General features: G+C 45.2%; 1 protein-coding gene across 8 annotated transcripts in view; it reads right to left on the bottom strand.

The window, feature by feature from the left end:
- HIC2 (HIC ZBTB transcriptional repressor 2) overlaps window positions 1-13,155 on the bottom strand; it is a 121,024-nt gene that overhangs the window by 68,300 nt on the left and 39,569 nt on the right. The gene's annotated exons all lie outside the window — the stretch shown is intronic.

Below are 13,155 nucleotides of genomic sequence, written 5' to 3'. Positions count from 1 at the left end.
TGCCCAGAACTGGACACAATACTCCAGTTGAGGCCTAACCAGTGCAGAGTAGAGCGGAAGAAGGACTTCCCAAGTCTTGTTTACAACACACTTGTTAATGCATCCCAAAATCACATTTGCTTTTTTTGCAATAGTATCACACTGTTGACTCATATTTAGCTTGTGGTCCACCATGACCCCTAGATCTCTTTCTGCCATATTCCTTCCTAGACAGTCTCTTCCCATTCTGTATGTGTGAAACTGATTGTTCCTTCCTAAGTGGAGCACTTTGCATTCATCTTTATTGAACTTCATCCGGTTTACCTCAGACCATTTCTCCAATTTGTCCAGATCATTTTGAATTTTGACTCTGTCCTCCAAAGCAGTTGCAATCCCTCCCAGTTTGGTATCGTCTGCAAACTTAATAAGCGTACTTTCTATGCCAACATCTAAGTCGTTGATGAAGATATTAAACAGAGCCGGTCCCAAAACAGACCCCTGCGGAACCCCACTTGTTATACCTTTCCAGCAGGATTGGGAGCCATTAATAACTACTCGCTGAGTACAGTTATCCAGCCAGTTACGCACCCACCTTATAGTAGCCCCATCTAATTTGTATTTGCCTAGTTTATCGATAAGGATATCATGCGAGACCATATCAAATGCCTTACTAAAGTCTAGGTATACCACATCCACCGCTTCTCCCTTATCCACAAGACTCTTTATCCTATCAAAGAAAGCTATCAGATTGGTTTGACACGATTTGTTCTTTACAAATCCATGCTGGCTATTCCCTGTCACCTTACCACCTTCCAAGTGTTTGCAGATGATTTCTTTAATTACTTGCTCCATTATCTTCCCTGGCACAGAAGTTAAACTAACTGGTCTGTAGTTTCCTGGGTTGTTTTTATTTCCCTTTTTATAGATGGGCACTATATTTGCCCTTTTCCAGTCTTCTGGAATCTCTCCCGTCTCCCATGATTTTCCAAAGATAATAGCTAGAGCTCCTTGAGTATTCTAGGATGCATTTCATCAGGTCCTGGTGACTTGCAGGCATCTAACTTTTCTAAGTGATTTTTAACTTTAACTTAACATTATAAATGCTGGAGGCAAAGTGGGGTTTGGGGTAGAGGCTGACAGCTCGCGACCCCCCCTGTAATAATCTCATGACCCCCTGAGCGGTCCCAACCTCCAGTTTGAGAACCCCTGGTCTAACACGATCCAATGACTGGAAGCGGAAGCTAGACAAATTCAGACTGGAAATAAGGAGTAATTGTTCCAGCGGTTAATTTACCCAGAGTCATGGTGGATTCTCCATCACTGACAATTTTAAAATCAAGATCAAAGGTTTTTCTAATGGAAATGCTCTAGGAATTATTTTGGGAGAAGTTCTATGACCTGTGGTACACAGGGGGTCAGACTAGATGACCACATAGATTCAAAGGCCAGAAGGAATCACAGAATTCCTAAGAGAAGGGAACTGGTCTTGCCCCCTTTCCTCCTCCAGTGATGACCAACGAGCTTACAGCAAGATTTTAGGGGGCAGTAAAGATGGTGCCCTGGATCCCAGCAACACTGTTTTCACAATCCATTACCCGATTTATTATTCAAATACACAGAGGTCCACCTTGCTGTGGCAGCATCGACCATTCGCACAGAGCCTGTTCAGAGTTATTACAATAAATATCAGAAGAGTTATGAGTCTTGTGGCATCTTCCAGCCCTTCTAGCAGTATTTGGGGAACAGTCTGTCAGCTTGAAAGACAGATAATTTCTCATAGCTTGTCCAGGCAATAGGTGTGCGCTTCACCAAACAGGCTTACTGCTTAAAAGCTTAATTGCACCCATGGTTTAAACATTATCCCCAACAGCACTTGGGAGTATTTGGATTTGGGCATTTCAGGTGTGGGACTAGGGCCTGAATCACAAACAGAGCTGGGCAAGCTGGAGTGGAAGCCACTGGTAAGAGCAGGTTATATACACCAGAGGGCAAAGGCTGGGCGGAAAAGTGTTTTTGTTTTGATCAGATTTGGCTGCCCTTGCATTTCCAGCTGGGTTTGGGTAATGTCCACTGCATTGTTTGTGACTAAGGGCAGGTTTCCTAGTCTCAGATTTCATTTCCACAACAAAAAAGATCAAAGTTTGTGCCACTTGTGCAACTGGGGTGTTTGCAGCGAGCAAGCGGTAACTGCACAGCAATCACACTCAGCTGTGCTCCTTCATCCCATAGGTTATGTGAAAAACAGAGGAAGAGGAAATAGCCCAGCTCTGACCTTGATTACAATTGTCATCCTTCCTTTACCATCTGACATTTTTCAAAAAGGTTTTAATACTCAGAGATTAAAGGCACCCTCAAATGCTTCTCTATAAAACCCTTAAAAAAAAACATCTACCACCTACAGAGCCAGTCCTCTGTTTCTCCCCCCTCATTTGGCAGACATGGATTCCTCTATCCCACAGTTCTTATGGAGAAGAACACAGAAGATCAAGTTCCTTTCATTCTCTCTCATTTCTGGACCCATTTAGTCCGTACAATGTAGATATGCAATGCACTCTGTTCCCAAAAAATAGTTTGTGCTGCTGCTTCAGAGACTGTGGGAGAAAACAAATAAAGTAGGCCCTGAAACTAGGTACATCATAATAGTCAGTCATAAACTTGGAGCCAGGGACCAGGAATCAGCAAGTCTTGAATTCTAATCTCTATTTACAGTGACTTACCATATTAACTCAAGCAACACACAAACTTTCCAGGTCTCAGTTCTGCGGTCTATAAAAGGGAGAAACTATAGAGTGTTGCATGATTTTATTAGAGCTCAGATATGGGGAGCTTTGCCCCTGTGGGGGTGTCTGATCCCCTCTTGTTGCTGCCCTTGTGCACTGCAGGCTCTGGAGGGACCATGCCCATCTACAGGGGTTGGATCCCCTCACGGTCCAATTTATTTCTTACTTCCCTGCCATGTGAGCTGGTTCTGGGGGAGCCTGTCCTTTTGGAAGAGTCAGAGGCCCACTCCCCACATGAGCCAGGGTCTGCCCCTTTGAGTGCGGTGCAGAGAACAGGTAAACGTCATCTATTTCATAGGCTCTAAAGCGCGCGCACACACACACACACACGGGATGGAACACCCATAGAGATGAATGGAGCAGTTCACACATCTCACTGCTGTTTCAGGTTGTATTCATCTCCAGGGGGTGTTCTCATTCAGCTCAGAACATCACAGAGTGAGGAATGGGCCACTTTGGACCTTTTAGAGCCTCCAATGCTACAGATGGCCAAGCAAAGGAGCCTTTTCCCTCCATCGTCCCTCAAGCCCTCCTGTTTAAAGGTGGATGCTTTTAAGGGCTTGTCTATACTTAAAATGCTGCAGTAGTGCAGCTGCGCCACTGTAGCATTTCAGTGAAAATGATATCTATGCCAAAAGGAGGGCTTCTCCCACTCCATGTAGGTACTCCACCTGCCTGAGAGGCAATAGCTGTATCAAGGGGAGAAGTCCACCCATTGACATAGTGCTGTCTACCCTGGGAGTTAGATCGGGATAACTGCATTGCTCAGGGGCACAGGCGCCAACTTTTCAAACTGCTCGGGGATGCTCGACCCTTGGCTCTGTCCCAGGCCTTGCCCCCACTCCACCTCTTCCCCCCTAGGTCCCACCTCTTCCTGCCTAGTTCTGCCCCCTCCCCTGAGCAGGCTGCATTCCTGCTCCTCCCCGAAACAGCTGTTCATGGGGAGGCACTGATCCACGGGGCTATCAGTGGGTGGGCAGAGCCAGGGGGTGGGCAGGAGCTGATAGGGGGGCTTTCTTCCCCTGTAGGTGCTCCTGCCCTGGAGCACCCACAGCATCAGCGCCTATGCTCAGGAGTATAAACGCTTGCATGGATTTTCTTGAAATTTGTTGTTTTGTTTTGTGGGAGTGCACAGCAGGGTTAGTGACCCACATTTGGAGTCATTTGAGCCAGGGGTTCCAGAGATACAATCCCGGAGAAAAAAAATTGAAAGAGTTTCTAGGGTTTGTCTTGTTTTGTTTTGTGCAGAGCTGAAGATCAAATGTATTGCTGTGATGTGTATCAAAATGGTCTCCAATCAGCCAGTTTTCACCCAAGTTAGTGCATGGCACCCACTAAGTCTTTGGAGGACCCACATTGTGAATGGTATTTAAGAACACGTTCACTTCCCTTGCACAGATGTGCAGTCTGGAAGGACAGAAGTGTGCACACGCCAATAAAGAAAAAACTATTTCTAGGCAGCCACTTTGTGCTTGCCTGGGTAGTCCAAGGGAATGTGCTGACACCACTGCCCAGTGAACACCTTGACACTGATGATGTTTCTAGTCTGAACCTTTGTCCCTCTGTGCACAAGGAAGGCCTGGACAACTTCTCTCCCCTACACTCCCTGCCCTTTTTGTCTTTTAACAGTAAGTGAGTATGGCAAGGCTATGTGAAGAGCTTGGACATTGAAGCAACTGTGTGTTACTGGGGCATATTGAGGCGTTGCTGAAATGAGGGCAGAGTTAAGATGGTACGGACAACCTTAAGTGAGCATTTCCTGGTTCTGAGAAGTTTTAAGTTCTGCAAGGGGCTCACCTACTACCAGGCAACCTTAATTCTGCATTAATATAGTTTTTTTCTTCTGAATAAATGTATTTTTGGGAAGCACACAGATCTTCATATAAAAACCTGTGCCTATGGGCAAGGGTAGATTAATTTAAATCAGCAAGCAGGAAACCCTGATTTAAAATTATCAATTTTTAAATTGCATTTTGCCCTGTAATTTATTTTCCTGAAGTAGGTGGATTCTTGTTAACACATTGGGGGAGGGATAGCTCAGGGGTTTGAGCATTGGCCTACTAAACCCAGGGTTGTGAGTTCAATCCCTGAGGGGGCCATTAAGGGAACTGGGGTAAAAATCTGGGGATGGTCCTGCTTGGAGCAGGGGGTTGGACTAGATGACCTCCTGAGGTCCCTTCTAACCCTAATAGTCTATGATTCTATGATTATTTGCAACGAAATATAGCCTTTGACGCTTCTCTTTGCTAACCAGGTGACTACACTGTATCTATGCACAAATTATATAGCTCAACTTTAGCTTTATTCAGAGTCTTACTTTTTATATTTACTATGTTAGAAAATGCTTAAAGATACAAGGAAAAGTTTAGTAAATAAGAAATATGATTTGCGTCAAGCTCAATTTGGATGGAAATTCTATTCAAAATATACAATTAATTTTTTTAAATTAAACTCCCTTAAAAGTGCCTGATATATTAACTCTTTTCTTACCAAAAGGTGTTTTGATAAGAAACTTATTTATTAAATAAAGGAAGTATGAATAGTTAATGAATTGAACGGAGAGATTCTGGTTACCCTGACCTTCAAGATTTTAGAACTAGTAGATCTTACCCTCACACCTAGTTTTTAATTCACAGATTGGAAGAGGAAAACAAACTTTTCTGCATTTTCAGCTCTCAATTGGTTTTTTAACTGTTTTAATGAACTGAATTAAAATGAAGAAAATATTCTCTGCATCTGCAGGGGAGACTACTGTTAAAAGCTGGTTTAGCTCTTTAACAAATGTAGTTACAGGTGCTTAGCCTGTAACTTCCAACAGCTCAGTGGTTTGACTTTCTTTAAAACTTGGCAGCAAACGTAGAGCTTAATTTTTTTTGGTATTAATTTAAATTATTCTAATAGATTATTATAAAGTTTAGGCCTTAATGTAGGTTGTCATAATTTCAAATATAATTTTAAATAGGTTAATGTAAAAAAACCCCACACACCCTGTATTTAAACAAAATCTAATTTAAACAAAAAACTGTAGGGTTTTTTTTTAATTAAAAATATTTTTATCCACTCTGATCTTGGGAATAGTGACATTCATGCATGGATCAAAGAGGGCAAGTAGCGCTAAGAGAGACAGCGTTAAAAGTTGGCTCTGTGGGTTTTTTTGTTTTTTTGTTTTTTACACTAGATATCCTGGAGATGGAGTATTGCCTACCAGGTTACAGCAGCTTTCAATTAAAGTTACATTTTATGCTTAGGCAAAGTTATACAGTATCTCTCTAATATTAGCAGGGCACATTTTCACTCATGTAGATCTTTATTCCCCACCCACCACTTTAATACTAGAACATTGTGAACATCGGCCTAATCAGCTGGGAAATAAGAATTTTATCTTTTCTTTCATTTAACGAAATATCCTTGCTCTAGAAACATCTTTGAACAACTGGAGTTAAGGGGGAACAGAAGTGAAAATGCAGGGGATGTTTGCTTCCCAGTAATGCATGGCAGGAGTTCACACGCAGACTTTTTTGTGCAGCATGAATGACTGAACCCCACCCCCTCACCCCACACACGTGTTAAGGCTCAGCCATCGTAACCAGAACACAAGTAGCACCAACATATTGTTTTGAACACACTTCAGAAAAGTCCCAGGCTCTGGCCATGACTCTCTGCGAGTATTGCAGCCCAATGATAGAGGCAGCATTAGAATGGGACCTACAGCAGGCCTGTCTTATCCCCTACCCTGCCTGGGAGGCATGCTGAGAAGGCAGCTCTTTGCAGCAAGTCTCTGGAATGCACTGTGGCCTCAGGCAGCAAGAGTGGTTTCCAGAGAGGCTGTTTGCCAATTGTTTCGTGTAGGGTCCCACAGTCCTATTCTTTAATATTAAAGAGAATGAGGATCAAAGGCCTCTCCCAGCCCAGCTCCTGAGGAAAATTCTAAGCCGCTTTAACAGCCTTACCTTGCTGAAGAGGATTCCCATTCTAGGCATGAAAGACAGTTGTTGGCAGCCAGGCAAAGGAGACCTTGAGTAAAATTTCCAAAAGTCCCTATGTGACACACGTTCCTAAGTCACTTTAGCCTTGTCTGCACTGCACGGTTAGGTTGAGGTAAGCTGCCTTGCGTCAACCTAGCTGTGGGAGTGTCTTCACTTAAATTTGGCTACCACCAACATAAGTGCCTCTCTGCACCAGGTCTACACTACAGACCTATATTGGTATAACTCGGGGAGAGGAGAGGGGCAGTTATACCAACCTACTTCCCCCCACTCCCCAAAAAGACAGTGCTGTATAGCTACTGCCCCTCAGGGTGGTGGATTAACTATGCAGATGGGAGAGCTTTCTCCTATGGTCATCACAGCATCTTCACTCAAGTGTGACAGTGGCATCAGCGTTTTTAGTGTAGACCTGCCTTTAGCAACACCACCTCCCCGAGCAGTGTAGAGTCAATGTCGATGTAGTTAGGTTGATGCAGCATCAGTGTAGACGCTGCATTGCTTACATCAACTGTTGCTGGCTTTCAGGAGCCATCCCGCAATGCCCCGCACGGACAATACAATCCACACGAGTGCTCCTGGTGAGGACGCGCACTGCTGACGTGAGCCAAGTGTGCGCACGCAAGCAATTTAATAAACTGCCGTGACTGTATGCCAATGTAAGTTAGGGCCACGTAATTTTGTAGCATAGACATAGCCTAAGAAAGTTAAGGGGACTAATGCTCCCAAGTCACTTCTGAATCTGAATCCTTCCCATGCCATCACATTTTGCTTAGGGCAGTGGTCACCAACTGGTCGATCCTAGAGAATCTCTCTTGATCGCGATCTCCAGTGGTGTTGCAGGACTGTGGCTAAGGCAGGCTCCCTGCCTGCCCCTGCCCCACACCACTCCTGGAAGCAGCCAGCACAGCTCCGGGGGCGGGGGATCTCCTTCCACGTGTTCCTCCTACCTGCAAACACCACCCCTGAAGCTCCCATTGGCCCCTTCCGGGAGCGGCATAGGGCCACGGTAGGCAGGGAACCTGCCTTTGCCTTGCTGTGTGCTGACCAGGAGCCACCCAAGGTAAATGCCACTCAGTGGGAGGCCACATCCCAACCCCTCCTGGAGCCAGCACCCCAAACCCCCTGCCCCAGCCCTGATCCCCCATTCTCAGAACTAGCACCCCACACTCTCTTCTGCACCCCAACACTGCCCCAGCCTAGAGCCACCTCCTGCATCCAATCTCCCTCCCAGAGCCTGCACACCCTCCTGAACCCCAACCCCTTTCCCCAGCCCAGTGAAAGGGAGTGACAGTGGGGGAGAGCGAGCAACAGAGAGAGGGAGGATGGAGTGAGCAGGGCAGGGCTTTGGGGAAAGGGTGGAGTAGATCCTAGGTTGACCTTAAATTCAAAAAGTGATCTTGAGCATAAAAAGATTAGAGACCACTGTCTTAGGGCATGAACAAGACCCCACCCTCTCTCTCTATCATGTTGTTTGCCAGAACACCTACTTTGTGTTTCTATAAAACAAACTTTTTTTTACTGGGACAGGTTGGCTGGAGGGCCAGTCGGCTGCTTTTCCGGTGGTCCCTACCCTTTGACAGGCCTCCTTGGAGTTAAAGCTCCCACCAGCATAGCTTTAAGGGTCATTTGAACACACAAGCCTTCCTGCTGCATCTCAAAATGTAGTCCCCAGGGAAGAGCTACATCACTTAAGAGCTAAGTCACTTAAGCACTTTAAAAAATGTTTAGCCTGTATCCCTGCATACAAGCTTGCTAACTTCAACCATGCTTTTTGGAACAATACTGGAATGGCTTGTTGCCTTGTACGCTTGCTGTTAAGCTTTCACGCCTGGTTCAGGTGCATGTACGGGCTGTATATATACCAGGAAAACTGGGACCTAGATTTTATTAATGGTGGTGGCAGCAGTGGAAACCATAATGTAGACGTGACTCAGACGCTTCCAGTTGTATCATCTAACTGCTTAGAACAGGTCCAGAAAGGGCAGTGAGGAAGAATGCATGTGCTTCTGTGTTGTTCACATTCATGCTACAGCCATAGTGGGAGATTTTCAGAAAAAACACAGGCAACAGGATCATTACTGTGGGTACTGGATGTTCATGACATGGTTAAGAATTGCTTAGTGTATCCAGAATCCATGCTGCCTACTTTTGAACACCTTCAGTGTCAAGGGTGGTTTGGTGTAGTGTCTGGTAGGGGCATGTTAATCTGAAACATGGAACTGGTAGCAGCATGTCACTGAGTCAAACAAAAAACCTTACACCTAAAGTGGATGGTTAGTCAGCTTTTTCCAGCTGAATTTTTGCACATCTACCATGATAACTGATTGAAAGGCTATACTCAAAGAGCAGTTATCAATGGCTCATTGTCAAACTGGTAGGACATATCAATTGAAGTCCCACAGGGATCTAGCCTGGGTCAGGTACTAGTCAATATTTTCATTAACGATGGATGAAGGAGTAGAGAGTATGCTTAAAAATTTGCAGATGACACCACAGTCAGAGGAGTTGCTAGCACTTTGAAGGACAGGATTAGAATTCAAAATGATCTTGACAAATTGGTCTGAAAAATCAACAAGATGAAATTCACTAAAGAGAAGTGCAAAGTACAATATTTAGGAAGAAAAAAAATCAGAAGTCCCTATGCAACATGGAAATAACTGGCTAGGCAGCAGTACTGCACAAAAGGATGTGGGGTTATAGTGGATCAAAATTGAGAGAGTCAATATGATGCTGCGCAAAAAAAAGGGGGGGGGGGCAAAATACCATTCCGGGACATATTAACAATGCAATATGTAAAACAGGGAGATAATTGTTCCATTCTACTCAGCATTGGTGAGACCTCAGCGGGAGTACTGTGTCCAGTTTTAGGCTCCACATTTGAAGGACATGAACAAACTGGAGAGAGTCAGGGGGAAGGGGTTGTGGGGAGTTTAGAAAACATGATCTAAGAAGAGAGGTTGACAGAACTGGCCATGGTTAGCCTAGGGAAGTGAAGGCTGAAGAGACATATGACAGTCTTCAAATGAATAAAAGGCGTTTAAAAGAGGACTGATCAATTCTTCTCCATGTCCACCGAGGCTAGGACAAGTAGTAATCTGCTTAGTTTGCTGCAAGGAGATTTAGATAGGATGTGTTTAGGTATACTTCATCCTACCTCAGTGCAGGGAGATGGACTAAAATGTCCTCTGGAGGTCCTCCCCAGGCCCTGATTTCTGATTTTATTTTAAAAGAAAAACCTAAGCCTCAGTGGTGGCTTATCCCTCTCACTGAACAGCAGCCCCCCTACCCCCCAAAAAAGGTCAATTCGGAAAGTGTCGCATTAGAGGAAACTGGATATACTATGTCCTCCCATCTGCCCCCCCAGAATTCAGTTAACTGGCACCCAATTCATCTCCATATCTCATTTAAGGGCCCAGAAATGAAGATACAATGCAAAACCAGAGCATAAGAGGATTTACATTTTTCCCCAAACAAACTTCTTTGTAGCAGCATCTGAATTTCCTCTGGTGATTGCTAAAAAAAGGGCACAATGGCAAGGGAAGTATACTTGGCCGTTAGTGTTCAGCACTGCCACAGAGGCAGTGGATTCTAGTAGCAGGCAGGCACAGTTCTTCATCTGTATTCATTTTAGTGAGGTAAACATCAGGTTTTGATAAACATAATATCTGAACCTTAGATGTTTGCTCTTCTCCTTGGAGAATTTTTCAACAGAGCAGTTTTTTTGGCCCCCTGTACACCTATCTTGTTTCCTTTTATTCCATCTAAGCATTTACAGCACCCAGCGCTGAGGTATTCCACCTGCCCTCTAACTACTTAGATGCATTCACAAAGAAAATAAACCCAGATTAAAAAAAACCTGTCAGTTATGTCCGCACACAGCTGAAGGTTAATTAGAATTAATTAGCAGCAAAACAATGCTCTATCTATGAAATCTCACATTTATTTATAGAAGGCAAAATTAGCCCAGATCTATAATACAGGTCTTGGGCACAGCAGCAGTATAATAAAGTTGCCTGGCACAATACTTACTTCTGACTTTCAACAACACTTAAAAAAAAAGTGTTTAGTTGCAGAAACATCCAGGATGATCTCTCTGTAGCACAACATACTTCACCTGCATTGAGAAGTTCCATTCTGTAAAGGAAGGGATAGAGCCCCTGCTTTTCATTCACAACACACCTGGAGCCTACCAACCAAGAAAGTGGGTTAGGATTAAACCGCTAGAGTAGTGGCTAAGGTTGCCAACTGTCTAATCACACAAACGCAAACATCCTTGCCCTGCCCCACCCCCTCCATCCTCCCCTCCCTCTATTGCTCCCTCTCCCCCACCCTCACTCACTTTTACCAGGCTGGGGCAAGGTGTTTGGGTGTGGGCGGAGGGGGTGCAGGCTCTGGGCTGGGACCGAGGGGTTTGGAGTGTGGAATGGGGCTCCGGGCTGAGCCTGGGGTGCAGGGTGCAAGCTCTCGGAGGGAGTTTGGGTGCAGGAGGGGGATCGAGGTTGGGGTGCAGGAGGGAGGGGTGTGTGCTCTGGCCGGGCAGCGCTTACCTTGGGGAGCTCCTGGTTGGCCGTACAGTGGGGCTAAGGCAGGCTCCTGGCCAATGGGAGCTGCAGAGCTGGCAATGGGGGGCAGGGGGCAGTGCGCAGAGACTCCCTGGCCCTCCCCCCCAGGGCCACAGGGACGTGCCGGTTACTTCTAGGAGTGGTGCAGGGCCAGGGCCAGGGCAGGCAGGGAACCTGCCTTAGCCCCACTGTGCCACTGGACTTCTAGTGGCCTAAAAATCTTCTGGTTTGGCTTCAGTAGCCTCCAGGAGATAGAGCCCAATTCCGGGAGACTCTTGGTGAACCCGAGAGCGTTGGCAACCCTAGTAGTGGCCCTACTGCTCTCTCTAGCAGATCCCTGCTTTACAGGCCTATAAAAAGGACCCAGAGACTATTTAGGTCAACTCTCCAAACCACACAAACATTGCTGAGCATCCCTTCTGAGCGCTCACTTGCTGCTTCTGTCTTCATGCTGCAGGTCTGTGGCAAAACATACAATAGCATGTAGGTGTCCAATATAGAAAGGATCCCAAATTGCGTCAGTGGGATAAAACCTCAAACCAAGAGGAGATTGAAAGTCTATTTAAATACCCCTGACCAAGACTGGCGTTTATCTGCCCCTGCTGGAAAAGGTAAGTAATGGACGTTCAGGAGGCATTTGAGATTTCAGCGTCAGATGTCAAACAAAAACTGAACATGCTGTGGTCAACAGATGGCCACTGATCACCGGGACTCAGACTATTCTCAGAATTTCAAACCTGTCACTTCCCTTAAACACCAACAGTTCACAATTTTAAATACAAGAATGGGGAGAGGAGAGAAAACTAAAAAAAAAACCACCTGAGTCAAATACCAAGAGCCTTTTTGATTCACAGTGCTCCAAACTGCTCAAAGATCAAAGATTAGTCTAACAAGAAATGCCTCTTTATGAATACAGGGCAGCCCAGATGACGAAAATTAAACTGCAGCTCAGCCCTAGCAGAAATTTACCCATCTTTCACCTCCCACTGACATCATTAGCATGCTACTGTCAGCAATAAAGAGCAATTGAGATCAAACACACACTCTTCCTCTGGTCTCCCCCGATGGGTCAGAATTTTTGGCTGGAGCTGGTCTTTTCCTGATAGGGCGAGTTAGTGCCACTGCATGCTACAGTTATGATACAGAAAGCACAGAGCCAGGAAATCCCACATTCACGCCAACGCTGTCCTCTTCACTCACACCTTTTAGTGCATGGAACCCAACATTAGTCATCTCAATGTGAAAATTAATTTGTTTTAATGTGGATTTGGGCACCTATAATCAAAAGCCTCCTCCGTTCCCAAGTTCGGAGGCCCTTTCTGAGATTTGGGATAAATGTTTGTTTTTAATAAATCTCTCCACTAGTTGATTTGTACAATAGCTTGCAACACTATTTTTAACCTGCCAGTAACTAAGCTAAAACATAGCCTGAGACACCAAACCAACTGCTGTCACGGTCCAGAAATGTTGGGATTTTAAACTCAAGTCCAGTCCTGTATAAAAGGGCTGCACACACGTGTCAATCAGCCACTGTGGCAAAAACAGAGTAGCTCAGGCTGAGATTTCAGAATGGCACAAACGTTTTGGGGGTGAGAGAAACTGCCAGTTCCCTAACACATCTGGAACACTCTGAATTGTTAGTATTAACTCAGGGGTTGGTACCTGGAGAAGCCAGAAGCTACTCTCATTCTAGTTTTATCTAGCTCCAGTTTCACACAAAGTGACACTTTTGGTAGTGAAGAAGAAAAGAGAGAAACCAGTTACCAATAAGCTATATAAGAGCTAGGCACTGTATGGAGGACAGTTTTTACAGACAAACTGCCTACACTCAGTATCCTGAAATTCAAG

This window comes from Gopherus evgoodei, chromosome 13, assembly GCF_007399415.2.
Source record: "Gopherus evgoodei ecotype Sinaloan lineage chromosome 13, rGopEvg1_v1.p, whole genome shotgun sequence".
NCBI lineage: Eukaryota > Metazoa > Chordata > Testudines > Testudinidae > Gopherus > Gopherus evgoodei.
This window is presented reverse-complemented; position numbering and strand designations above follow the sequence as displayed.